Raw genomic sequence first — 12,784 nt, forward strand, 5'->3', positions numbered from 1 at the left:
TATTTGGTGTTCTCAATGCAAAAGGACAAGTAATATCTCTGTTACATTTCTTTGCAAATCTTGCTCTCCTTTTTCATTTACTTCTAAAGTAATTTTGTAGTACACTCCACAGAATTGAAACTTCATTTCCATAACTGAGAATAGCAAGACATTGGCTCTCAGATTTCAGCTGAATTTTTTAAACTTTGCAAGTAGTTTGTTTTGCACTTCTTTGGACTATTACAGATATAATGTACAAAATCCTGTAGCTCATCAATAGAGTGATGGCTAGTAGTCTCACACAGTGGCAGCAGCTTACCTCATCATAGTAACTGATAGGAAGAAAATGAACTTCAGTGTGCAAATTACATCCTTCCCGCCAACATCAAACCCATGTTTAGATAATTTCTAAGAATTCAATTTTCACAGTAATATTACACTAATAATTTTCATTTAGGTCTTGGTTAGATCCCAATGTGTTGTATGTAGCCAACTGATAAGACTTGTGTTACTGTGGGAATGGGAATTGCTACATTGCTCCAAATCTGCGTAAACACCTAGACAGAGCTTTTGATTGGGCCTGCTGTTAAAATCTGGGCTGAGAAGATGCCTAAAAATTTCTGCTGGCACTTTCTGGATGTGTTCTGGGAGAGGCTGCCTTGTGATGGCTGGCTAGCTGCGCGGGATTCTGGTTATGTATATCCCAAGTCAAAATACTGGAAAATGTGGCGACTCAGGAGTTCAAGCAGAGGTCCAGATGTAGAAGCATATATCGCCCTGGTTTGAAGAGTAGCAGCGTTGTGGTTCCTTAGTCTGTGGTTAGGCATGCTTGAAAGTGAGATCTACTACTACAGCAGAGCTGGAGGAGGCACAGTGAGGATCAAAGCTAACCATCTCACTTTCTAGATTAGTGCTAACCTTCACCAGGGGAGATATTTGAAATCAATACACCTTGGGAACAGTAAGCAGATATAGGTATATCAAATAATTTACAAATGAAAAGTTCTGATCCAAGTGTGTTCCCTTGCCCTGGTCTTGAGAACTGTTTTGGGCCATATTTTCAGATTAAACAGCAATTTATGTCCACAACTGTAAAGAAGAGGCCAAGTGCCTCGTTAGAATGTGTCTCACTTGGCTGATATACTTTTAACATTTCTATTAGGGTGATTTCCATTGTGCCAAAGGCATCTAAAATGAAACATTAAGATGTGAAAGCTAAATGATTATTTTACAAACCTTTGCAAGAATCTGGAACCTTGTGTAAAGAAGTTTACACCTGTGATCACCTACTGTGTCTGTTGCTCAACACCAAAATAACATAGGGAGTATTCGTCTGTCACTATTAAAAAGAAATGAAACAGAACTATTAAAATGTAAGCTCACCATGAGAATTTTAAATACTTTGACATATTTTTATATTAAAAAAAAAACCACTAAAAAGCTATTTTTCAAGTGATTAACATTGATTAATTCACCACTAAAAGATTATTTGCATAATTTTTAGGATATATAATTAACACAGTGATTTGTATGAACCCTTTAGTCTTGAAAGAGTTTTTTAAGGTTCTCCTTCCAAATCAAGCTGCTATTTTTGCATTCACAAACAGTAGGGCAAAATTAAATATATATTCACAGATCTTTATACTGTCCATACTTAAGTTACACAGAGAATAAGAGAGTGTGTTTTGAGGGAAATACAGTGCCTAAGCCTTCTGATAGCTACACAATACAGTGTCATTAAGGTGGAAGAATTCCAGTAACAGTTGCAATTTTACTGGTTGTTACAACAGACCACTGCTGCTCACACCTGATCACTACTGAGAGAAAGCCCAGTGTTTTGGAGCTTTGTGTTTTGTTAAACTCAGAAAGAACCAAACCTGGTTGTATGAGAAAGTATGTTTAGAAAGTGTGAATGCCAAAATGCAAAACCAAAAGGACAATGCAAGAGGAAGAGGAAGAGGAAGGTGGTACGCTTAGTTTTATCATTTCTGACTTGAAAAAAGACAAAGACAATGCAGAATTTGAAATTTTCTGTGTTATCCACCCATTCCTTTTAAGATAATCTAGCATTAGAGTCCTTGTGATCCCAATGGGACAAGGCAATCTGGTAACAGAACAAAAATGCACCTCCTTTATTTATTTAATCTTTGGCTGCTGTGAAGTTCATACACTAATTTTGCAAAGACAGAACATTCTCAATACTCCAGCAAAAAGGGGAGCAAAGCTCCCCGTGAATTCAGCACAGTATAGAAATAAATTGCCTGGTCATATCTGCCAAGGAAGTACCAAAAAAATGGCAGGAAAGAAAGGATTCTTCATGTGAGCAGACATGTTTTTCTACTGCTGTTAGAAAAATCAGTCTGTAGCCAAAATGCCAGTTCATTGGTCAGATTGTATCAAAAAACTTCAGCTACTTCAGAGATCAATATCTAATCTACATTCCTTTCCTGACATATTTTAAAACCTTCACCTTATTTTGGAGGATCAGAAAGTCTACATTCACTATGCTTGATGACTTGTCAGCAGAAGGATTTGTGTTTTTATTGCAAAAACAGGCACAAACATACTTGATCACAAAGATTTCCTTTAAAGGTTACTTATAAAATGACAGCTTCTTTTCTGTCTCATTTCCCTCTGGAAAACCTATCATTCACAAATTTGATCTTTTATCTTCCAGATTTTCAAACGTCTCCTGAATCTTTCCAATGTCATATTGATTCTGTCATTAAGTTTGAGATTAAGTTAGTCTTTTCTTAAAACCCTTATTTCACTATTCTATCTCAAAGACTATATTAAAAAATCCCTTGCACTTACCATTTATTCCTTTAGCTTTAGAAATCATCTGACACAAAATAATACTGGAACAAAATATTCCCCTGGTATTTCTCATGCACGTACCCCAGTCCTCCTCTGGTAGTTTGACTATGCTGCAAGGACATATAAAGCAGAGGAGACTGGCAAGCTGTTCTGCCTGATTCTACAGACTTGCTTCATCTGGTCCCACCAGGTTTTGTCCTTACTCATTTGGGAGCACCAGTACCGTGGCAGTTGATACTTGTGAAGAGCTACCAGACAGCTACCATTTTGAGCCCTGTTGCTCCAGTGAAGGTCCTCTACTACCCAGACAAATCTATTCCTTAACTGTACAGAAATTAGGTGGATTCCTATATATGTAGGCTGATGAAGAGAAATGGATAGCTTTGTCTTGCAAGGACCATCAGAAATAGGCTGTTCAACTACCCTTGGCATGGTTGCTTAGACAGAAGGTTATCATCACAACATAGAATACCTCTAAGTACATCAATAGTTAGACTAAGCTAACTTTATCCTGGTGGCAGGAGACATGAAATAATTTCATACAGTTCATTCAGTCTTTATCAGCAAAACTCCATCTACATTCACCAGATACAGGCAACACTAGCCACAGGCCTTTTGTCCCCTTCTGAGCCTCCGGGTACTGTTTCTTACCACATGGAGCCTCCACCTGTCACTCGAGGCAGGCTTTTTTTGTTACTTGGATAATATCACAGTATCAGGGAATATAGAGGCAATTACTGAAAAGCAGCTTCTCTTTGGATAACCTCAGAACTAGGTAGGCAGCTGACAGATCTACTGCAGTGTCTTTATGGTTACAGTGGTCTCATATAGAGACCATAGTTTCTTTAGTGACTGCAGAATCTCCAGTAACAGTTCGAGATGTAAGGCTGAATATAAACAACAGACAAAATCAAAGGCCACTAAATACAAGTTCCCCCAATTGTCAGGTTTGTCTCTTTTTTTAAAAAGAAAATTATGGGGCTAGTAATCCCATCCATCCTTTGGGACCTTCACTGTCTCTCACACCTACCTGCTTCCAGCTGATTTGACAGTCTGCCTAATTTATAAGGCAGTTGCATCAGTGTTTCTACTCTTTTCATTTTAGTGATTCAGCACACTCACCTCAGGTCTCTCTGTCAAATATCCTTAACAAACAAAACACAGAATGCAAGATATGGACATCTCTGTTTTTCAAATTTGAACCTAAAGTGTTGGCTAAAAACTAATTAAAAGAAAGTAAACGATCAAATTTAAATTTACATAAGAAGAAAGATATATCGTTCTGAACCAAGTGTTGGAGCACTGATGGTCAGTGTTGGGGACTAGCACAAAATTCCATGGAAAAGTTCTGCTACAACACCACTAGTCAGCTATACAAAGCTATGCTGGTCTTTCATTGCAAAGACTTAAATACAGCCTAGTAACAAGATGTATAACACTGCATATTGGGACCTATGAACCTACTTCTGCTCTCACTGTAAGGAGCTGAAATGTATGAGCTTTTAATTTTAATGTGGATGAGTAGTGCTATTAATGTACCTCTGTCACACTTCATTGCAGTCTAACACTTGTTTGGAAAGAAGGAAAAAAGCTTTCATGAGAATTGTGATAAATAGAAATATTCCCCATCAAAAACAGTCCTGTGGCTTTATCCTTCATTTAAGCCTTCTCTCAGGATTCCAGATTCTTACGTGTAGTTTACCCCTGACTCATATGATCCTTAAGACTCAGAGCATACTGAAGATGCTTCTGATATTGATACGGTTCCTTTTTTTCTGTTGTATTAATTATTTTGGTAGTTTGCCTATTGCTGAAATCACTGAAGATTTCAACTTTACCTGCATTTCTTTGCAGCAACATAGAACAAGATTATGAATAGATTTACTTCTGCTGTATTTCTTCCTAAAATAAAAATATGTAAGCTGTCTCTCTCTCTCTCTGCTTTAAATATGCACAGACCAGTTGGCTGAAACCGTCTTGGGATATCTGAGAACTGAATATAAATAATTCTATTAATTTTCACCAACTAAAGAGTAAATCATAGGTTTCTCCTCCTACCTGCTGTCCACATTATTCTTCGGTGGTTAGAAGCTGACTGAACTTATAGATAATATATCATTATCTTATTTTTTTTTATTGTGACTATTATTGCAACTACAAAGGAACTAAAAAGTTCCATGGAATAGAAAGGGAAGTTTGAAGACAAAGGATTAGTTTTTAGCAGTCTCCTGGCAGGTCACTGTTGAGTTGCTCAAACCTAAACACCCTAAAGAGATTCAGGGTTTTGTTATCTTTGTATTGCTCCAAACCTAGGTCCAAAAGGACAGTGCTTAGTGTTTTGGTAAAAAGTGGGTTTCACCACCCTGCAAGAGAGCCCCCATTTCTGTACCTGACATCTCAGAGAATATGAGACAAGTTCAGAGGGAGAAGACAGTGGAAGCTCTCATCCCCAGCAAAGGAGAGAATAGAGAAAATAACATATGCCTGCAAAATTTATTCAGAAAAAAATCCAAATATAATTTTAAGATGTGTTTCATTGGAGCAATCTCCAGGGCTAGAATCCTATTTTAGGGTGGAATTTCTAAACTTGCCTATGATCAAGGCTAGTATAAGAAAATGAAGCTGAGAGACCTGAACAAGGAGGCATTGCAAGGTACTAGGCTGATGCTAAAACACTTGCTTCCTTACACATACCCACATTTTCTTGAAGAGTCTAGTATTCTTGTCTCTGGAGGCTAGTTTTTGTGACCCTTCACTAGTGAAAGAAAACACATTTGTCTCCTTATTCAAATAGCTTGCCAGTGAATCCCAACTGTTTCTCCCTAGCAAAGGAAGATGTGGCACTCTAACTGCCAGATAATCAATTAATTTTAAACGGCACACACCAGTTTTCACTTTACCCTAACAGGATTTAGTTACAGATCAAGAGCAGTAGACTTTTCCTGACCTCATTAAAGTTTAGAGTTGTAGAGCACATCATGAAGCTGTATTCCATAACTAGACTTCTGTGGGTTTAAAGAAAGACTTCAAAGAGGCTAGAAACTATTTCTTTCAGTGTATCAGGACTGGCATCATACTTTCTAATCATTAATGAAAGTAAAGCAGCAGCACCATCACACACACTTCATGGTATTTATTGTTGGGAAAGGCCCTAAGAAAGGAGCAATTAAATTCAATATCTTAAAAGTTATTGAAGTCAGATTGCCGTTTTAGAAAACAGTGGGAGATATCAACAGGAAATGTGATAACAGGGAGGAACGGGAATTCATTTTGGAGGTAAGCTGCTGTATCCTCCATCTGCACTGCCATTAGCGAAAACCATCTTAAAGTTTTTTCCTACAGGCACCCCATGTCCAGAGGTTCAGTGAACACTAGCTAGGAAAGATGGGTTAGAACTTGTTAGGGTCGATAAAAGGTGAAGGGTTTACAGTGCCTGAAATACAGTAGGAGTGTTCAAATGTAATTTCTAGTCAACCCTTTTGCATCCTGAATTAGACTGTAATTTTTCTTCCATTGGGCAACTCTTATGATATTTTTAGGTTTTCTAGTAACAGAAGATAACAGCTTGAGTAATAAGAAATTCATTTCTCATGTGTTAGCAACAACCAGATGTTCAGTTCTAGGCAGCTAGAAGAAAGAAGAAGAAAGAAAAGCAATAGATGACATGAAAAAACTTCTCCTTAGAACCCTGATTCCTCTTGCTCTGCATGAGTGTAGCTATGCCTTATAGAGACTTTTATGATATACTACTTACCCAGCAAAGAACAGGAAATACCTCATGTCACATTCACTAAAATATATTAGAAATGTGTTTGAGCCTGGCAACTTCGAAAGAATGGTTGCTTTTTTGAGTATGCAAGCACAACAGTTAGAAAACAGAGAATTTTTATTATCTTTTCCCCCCAAATATTAAATAACCATATAAGAACTGCATTCTTTTGCTATTTCTTCTATCTATCATTTTGCATTAATAACTGTAGCTTCAAGTCTATAAGAACCTTGTCCTTACATCCCAAAGGAACAGAATCAGTCTAAAGAAAAAGTAAAACATGAAAAAGAGAGGATGAATATTTTGCTATGAATGAGACAAATATCTCTACTAGGTCTTTTCAGTGCTCCAAACTCTGGGAATATTTCATTACTGAACATTTCTTCCATGTTAGATCAAAGTTGTATACATTTTCCATTTGCCTCTCAAGCCTAGAATATTGAAGATATGTTAGCCTTAAGTAAGTGACTGTATTCATTCACTCACACTGGATAACAGATTGTATCCCTCACTATTTCTTCTCCCTGCCAACTCATTTTGCAGTGTGCTGGTAAAAAGAGTTTGTTGGTGGAGGTGGAGTTTCGCCAAAGTGGTCATTATTGGCCATCAGCATCTGTTCACTGTCCTGCACACAGGCTAGAGAAAACAAGGGAGGGATTTCCAACTCCCTGTCGTAGATAAGAGGTACAGCTTGCAACTGAGCCCTTCAAAAAGATCAGCCTATATTAGAGATATTATCCTTGGTGAATAGGAAATCTGGGAACACATAGGCATAGGTCACTTTATTTCTTTGTTTTGAGCCAAGGGTAGAACAAATTGTAATTTAGAGTGGTACTTCTTAATTAGGGGGGTCAGTACTATGGAACTGTAGCAGGTAGCTTGATATTGAGCGGTCCTTGTCAGCTCCATGACAGAAAGAATTGACAATTTAAAGAACAGTGTCCCCTAACCTCCCAGCTGTAATAAGGATCAGGATCCAGGGAGCGCTGCAGGACCCTGGAGGGGGAGGATTTCTCTTCTTAGTGATCATATATGCACTGTAAAAGTATTTATGTCCTGAAAATCTTTCCAATGACTAACTATTAGAAATGGTATGCAATTAATGACTGAATGCCCAATTCTGAAGAAGATTAAAAATATTTATAGAGATACATGGCAACTCTATTTGCAGCTACATACTAAATTAGGGATTTGTAATAGCTAATAATAAGCCCTGAATACCTTTGACACTTGTAGAGGATAGATGAAAACAATGCCTGCCCACCTCCAGTGATTTCCACCATGGGTAGCTGGAGGACCCAGATCAATCACGTCTGCCTCTGTCCCCAGCGTTCCTCAGGACTGCTGTAAAAGTTTGTAAAGAGCCTTCCTGCTTCTGTCTTCCTTGGCTTCCAAGTCACAGGAATTGTCCTCAACCTGGACCTGTGGTTTTCATAGCCCTTTTACATGACTAACCTCAGCCTTTACCTTGAAATCACGGAACCAAAGTTGGGGTAAGCTCATGCCAAAAGCCAAGATTTAGTTCTTTTCTCTCTTGTTTTTCTTTGTTATCTTTTTTTCATTTAATACATAAAGGAAATAATATTCATAGGTTGGAATATGCCATTTTGCCATCATTAATTATGTTAGAGTAGCAGTCTCGTGTTATTTCCTATATATTAATGTATTAACCATTCTCATGATAAATTAACATTAAATCAAATGAAGTAAAATACAAGGTAAAATAGACATAAATTTTGAAAAGTATACAGAAATGTCTACATAAGAATGTGAGAAAAGAAAATGAAAAGTAACTTTTAGGAAACTTCCTTAAATTTAAATATCAGAAAAGGAAAAGTAATTAATCAATTACACACAACAGGGAGTTTGATTATCCCATGATAGTAATTCCCCCAGGCCTTCCCTGCAGTTTTTGATCCAAGATATAAATAGCATCACAGTAAATGCTAACGGCTGAGTTTCACATTCATTTTCCATGCAATCACTGTGCAGATCTTAAGGGATGCATTCCTGACAATGTCCATCATGCCCTTCTGCAAAATGAGCAGAATTTCAGATGAGGAACTGAACAATAGATTTTAGAGAGAAAAATATTCTGAATTTTTTTTTTAAACAAATCTTGAAATAGAAGGAGCTGCTATTATGGAAAATCTCACACTTTCTTTCATATGCAAAGTGCAAAAATATATTTCCACCTCTGAATCATATTTATGAGAATACCAGAAATCTAATAATAATCATCATATTTCCATTAGTGTTTATATTTTGTACCCAGACTACAAAAGAATATTGCATGGCAGCTGGAAGGAATATAGATTAAAAATGTGTTAAAGAGTAACTCACTGGGCTTTCTATAAGATTTGGATATTCTTGAATCAAGAAAAATTAGTGAGTTTCCAATCAATTTAGAGAAACTGATGGGAGGAAGCAAAGGGTTTTAATAGCTGGAAGGAATAAGAAACATTTGCCATTAGATAAGCAGATTTCAGAGAGGGTTTTATATACAAACTGTGTTTTAGTACTTTTCACCAGTATATATTTCCACCCTCAAATTCAGTGTTCTCAATTTAAATAACAAGGTAAGGCAGCCATAAATATACACTGGGAAGGCATCATGACAAACTGGAACTCCTTAGAGGCACAACTTACCATGTGTGATCAAACTTGACATATCCTAATTAATATACAGTCTCAGTAGCTTTCAGAGACAATGTTTCACTGGGTCCAGTGGTCCTGTTATCATTTTTCGACTTGCATCTCATGCATGGAGATATGAAATGTAGCCCCACTTACTTGCTTGAAGTTTCTTTTTTCAGCAAAGATACCACAAGAGACTACTTATTCCTACTCTAAAATTATAATTTTTATCACAACAGAAGTCCTCCCAGTAAAAAAAATGCCGTGGTTTAAGCCAGCAGGCAGCTAAACACCACAGAGCCATTCGCTCACACCCCTGCACTGGCATGGGAGAGAATCAGAAAAAAGGTAAAACTCATGGGCTAAGACAAAGGCAATTTAATAGGACAGGAAAGGAAGGGAAACTAATAACAATGATAAAAGAATGCATAAAACAAGTGACGCACAGTGCAATCGCTCACCACCCACTGACCGATGCCCAGCCAGTTCCCGAGCAGGGGCTGCGCACTGGCCAACTCCCCCCACTTTTTTGTTCAGCATGACGTCATGTGGTGTGGAATATCCCGTTAGCCAGTTTGTGTCAGCTGTCCTGGTTGTGTGCCCTCCCAGCTTCTTGTGCTCTTCCAGCCTCCCCGCTGGAGCATGCTCAGCAACAACTAAAACATCTGTGTGTTATCAACATTATTCTCATCTAAATCCAAAACCACAGCACTGTGCCAGCTGCTATGAAGAAAATTAACTCTATCCCAGCTGAAGCCAGGACACTTTTCATATTATCAGCCAACACATAACGCTGAACATTCATGATTAACAAAAAATAAAGGGTAGAAAATATGCAAACATTGGCCATAATTTTTATGTCTCTTACAGGTTGCTTTTCATTGGTGGTTGTCAAAGCCCTGTATCATGAGATAACATCACTGACTGCCATTTTCAGGCATGAGAAACGAAACCACAGAGAGGAACGTATATTTACCAAGACCAGCAATTACTAAACAACAGAATTTGGAATACAAACAAAATTTCTTTGGTCTCAGGCCATCGCACTGTTTCCAGTTATTTCTATGATCACCTCTATACTTTTCAATAAACATTTAATAGAAATACTTTATCATCTATCATTCAGATTATTCAAAAACAGCTAGGTGCATTTGATGTTCCTTTGCAGTGCTAAGCTTGTCACAGGATCAAATCCACTTACAAATTATTTCCATTTCTGTTTTTCCTCAAAACACATTTACTTTCTTTTGTAAGTTTTAAAGAAAAAGAATTCAAAAATATTCAGAATATAAATTTAAATAATCACAGGAGGAACATAATTTCCTGTTGCAAAGACTCCCACTTACCTTCAGTTATTCTTTTTCTATTCTTATAACGTGCCAGATGTTAATTTGGCTCGCAACCCCTTGCATACAGCCCTATTGCAACTTTAATCAAGTGATTAAGAGAGCTGTTATTTCATTAGTGCATCCTTTTACTGATCATTGTGACACATTAGTCATAGATAAAATGGATACCAGAGGTTTACTTCAAAAATTGCACATTGTGGTTTCAACTGCAGCAACGCTTTTGTTGCCTTTCAACCTGAAAAAATGTCATTGTTCTAAACAATCAGGTCTAGCAACTCTTCCATCTCTGTATAAAAAGCTTTTCATTCTAGAGCAATAACTGTTACTTTTGTCTTTTTTATTTTTAAAAAAAAAAAGAAAGAGAAAGGATCAAGCAGTGCAGATGGGTATTTTATTTTCTTATTTTCAAAGGTCTCTTGACAGGTGGGAAAGACGTTAATAATAATCAGCCAGATGATACCTCCTCCATTACTTGTGGTAAATTTGACCTAACTACTGAAAAAAAGCACTATGCTACAGTTTTCAGTTTCCTGTATTTGCTGGCCCATGTATGCAAATGGCTCGAGGGAATGGATGTGAGGAGCTGAGTATTCTTCATAATGGATTCTAATGAGAAATGGACTCCATAGTGCAATCAAAAGTTTATAGGGACAAAAGCATTGCTATTAATAGTCAGAATTAAGGTATTTATATTACCAACTCCCAGTTTTTTGAGCTATGTGTGAAAAATATGAGAAGTTTCCACACAGGTAACCAAAGACATATTATACAAAGGGTAGCCCTTTGTGAATGACATATGCCTCAGATTTTAAAAATTCAGAGTCTCTGAAATCCAATCTTCCCAGATATCTTCAGGTTCATACTATACTGACATAATTCAGCACATAATGACAAAAACTATTTAGGTGTTCACATACAGTCACGATTTTACCATTTTGGAGCATACTGACCAAGAGTTTGGGGCTCAGCAGCCCTGCAGTTGACACTGGTGTCCTCAAGGGCCACTCCACAGCCAGTGTCTCTCATTTCCCCAGTGTGGACCTGCAACTCTTCATATGTCTTCAACTGTCTTCATAGAGAGAAATCAGATTTGGTATTACAGTAAATGGGTCACTGAAGAATTCCTTGATATTAATCCTTAAAAGATGTGTTGAAGGAAGAATTTTTAGTAGTTGAAAGCAATAGCTTTTTTCTTTCTGTACAATTGACTACAGAACTCAGAGACCAGTGGAAAAAGTAACAGAGTTTTTTGTCCAGAACTGGATATGATCTAATCTAAGGAGTATGTCAACTTCCTTCAACACAGAAGCAGGCCTTTTAATTTTGAACCAGCAGGAGGGCCTAACAGAGCAGGTCAATCTTCCTCCTCAATTTAAACCAGAATTTGTAAGATAAACAGATTTGTAAATAGTCATTCATTCCACCAAGAAAAGATGGCTTTCAGAATCGCTATTAAAGAAGCATTTGACATCTTATTATTACAGTCTAATTGCTGCACACATTCACAATGTCATAAATTTGTGAAAGGGTACGCTGTTACTTTTTGCTGGCAAGTGTATTGTGATGTAAAATGTGCGGAAGTATAGGGTATGAAAGAGCTATAGTGAAATTCAATTACTGTAGCATACATATAAGCTTTGAGAAAAATGTAGCAGGAACATGCAGCTCTGTGTTACTGACAGATAATCAAAGTACTGGCTGCTTTTCAGAAGTGTTGTAGGAAGGGATTTTCTATTAGTTTCTTTTTCTTCTTTTTTTTTTTTTTTTTTTAAAGTAGAATATGTACTGCTTCTTTAAAGATTACACAAACAACCAAACAAAAGCCAAAAGAATAAAATACTTTAACAAAAGTCACATTCAGTCTTCTGTAAACCCTCCTGCCTCCAAAACAATTGCAGGTTAGCCCTGCATTTTATTATAGGTTTCATCAGTAGATTCAGATCCAGAGCTGTGATTAGGGCCTGAAAATCTTAGGCTGAAACTGAAAGATGCACTTCAGCTGCAAATATGTAGCAATTATAATGAAATGAAGTTCATTCCACATTTTAGCTAATCACCATGGAAACCTATATTCATTGGCTCCTAATTGGAAACGTTCCAGACCTGGAAAACATTGTAGGCTTAAGACTGCATAATTTCTTATTTAAGCAATTGTACTATTCTTCTGTGTTTGTGACAGTACGCCATGGCGATTTTGGCAATAACCCTAGAGAAAATATATTTTTCTGAGAAG

This window comes from Phalacrocorax aristotelis, chromosome 3 (genome assembly GCF_949628215.1).
Source record: "Phalacrocorax aristotelis chromosome 3, bGulAri2.1, whole genome shotgun sequence".
NCBI lineage: Eukaryota > Metazoa > Chordata > Aves > Suliformes > Phalacrocoracidae > Phalacrocorax > Phalacrocorax aristotelis.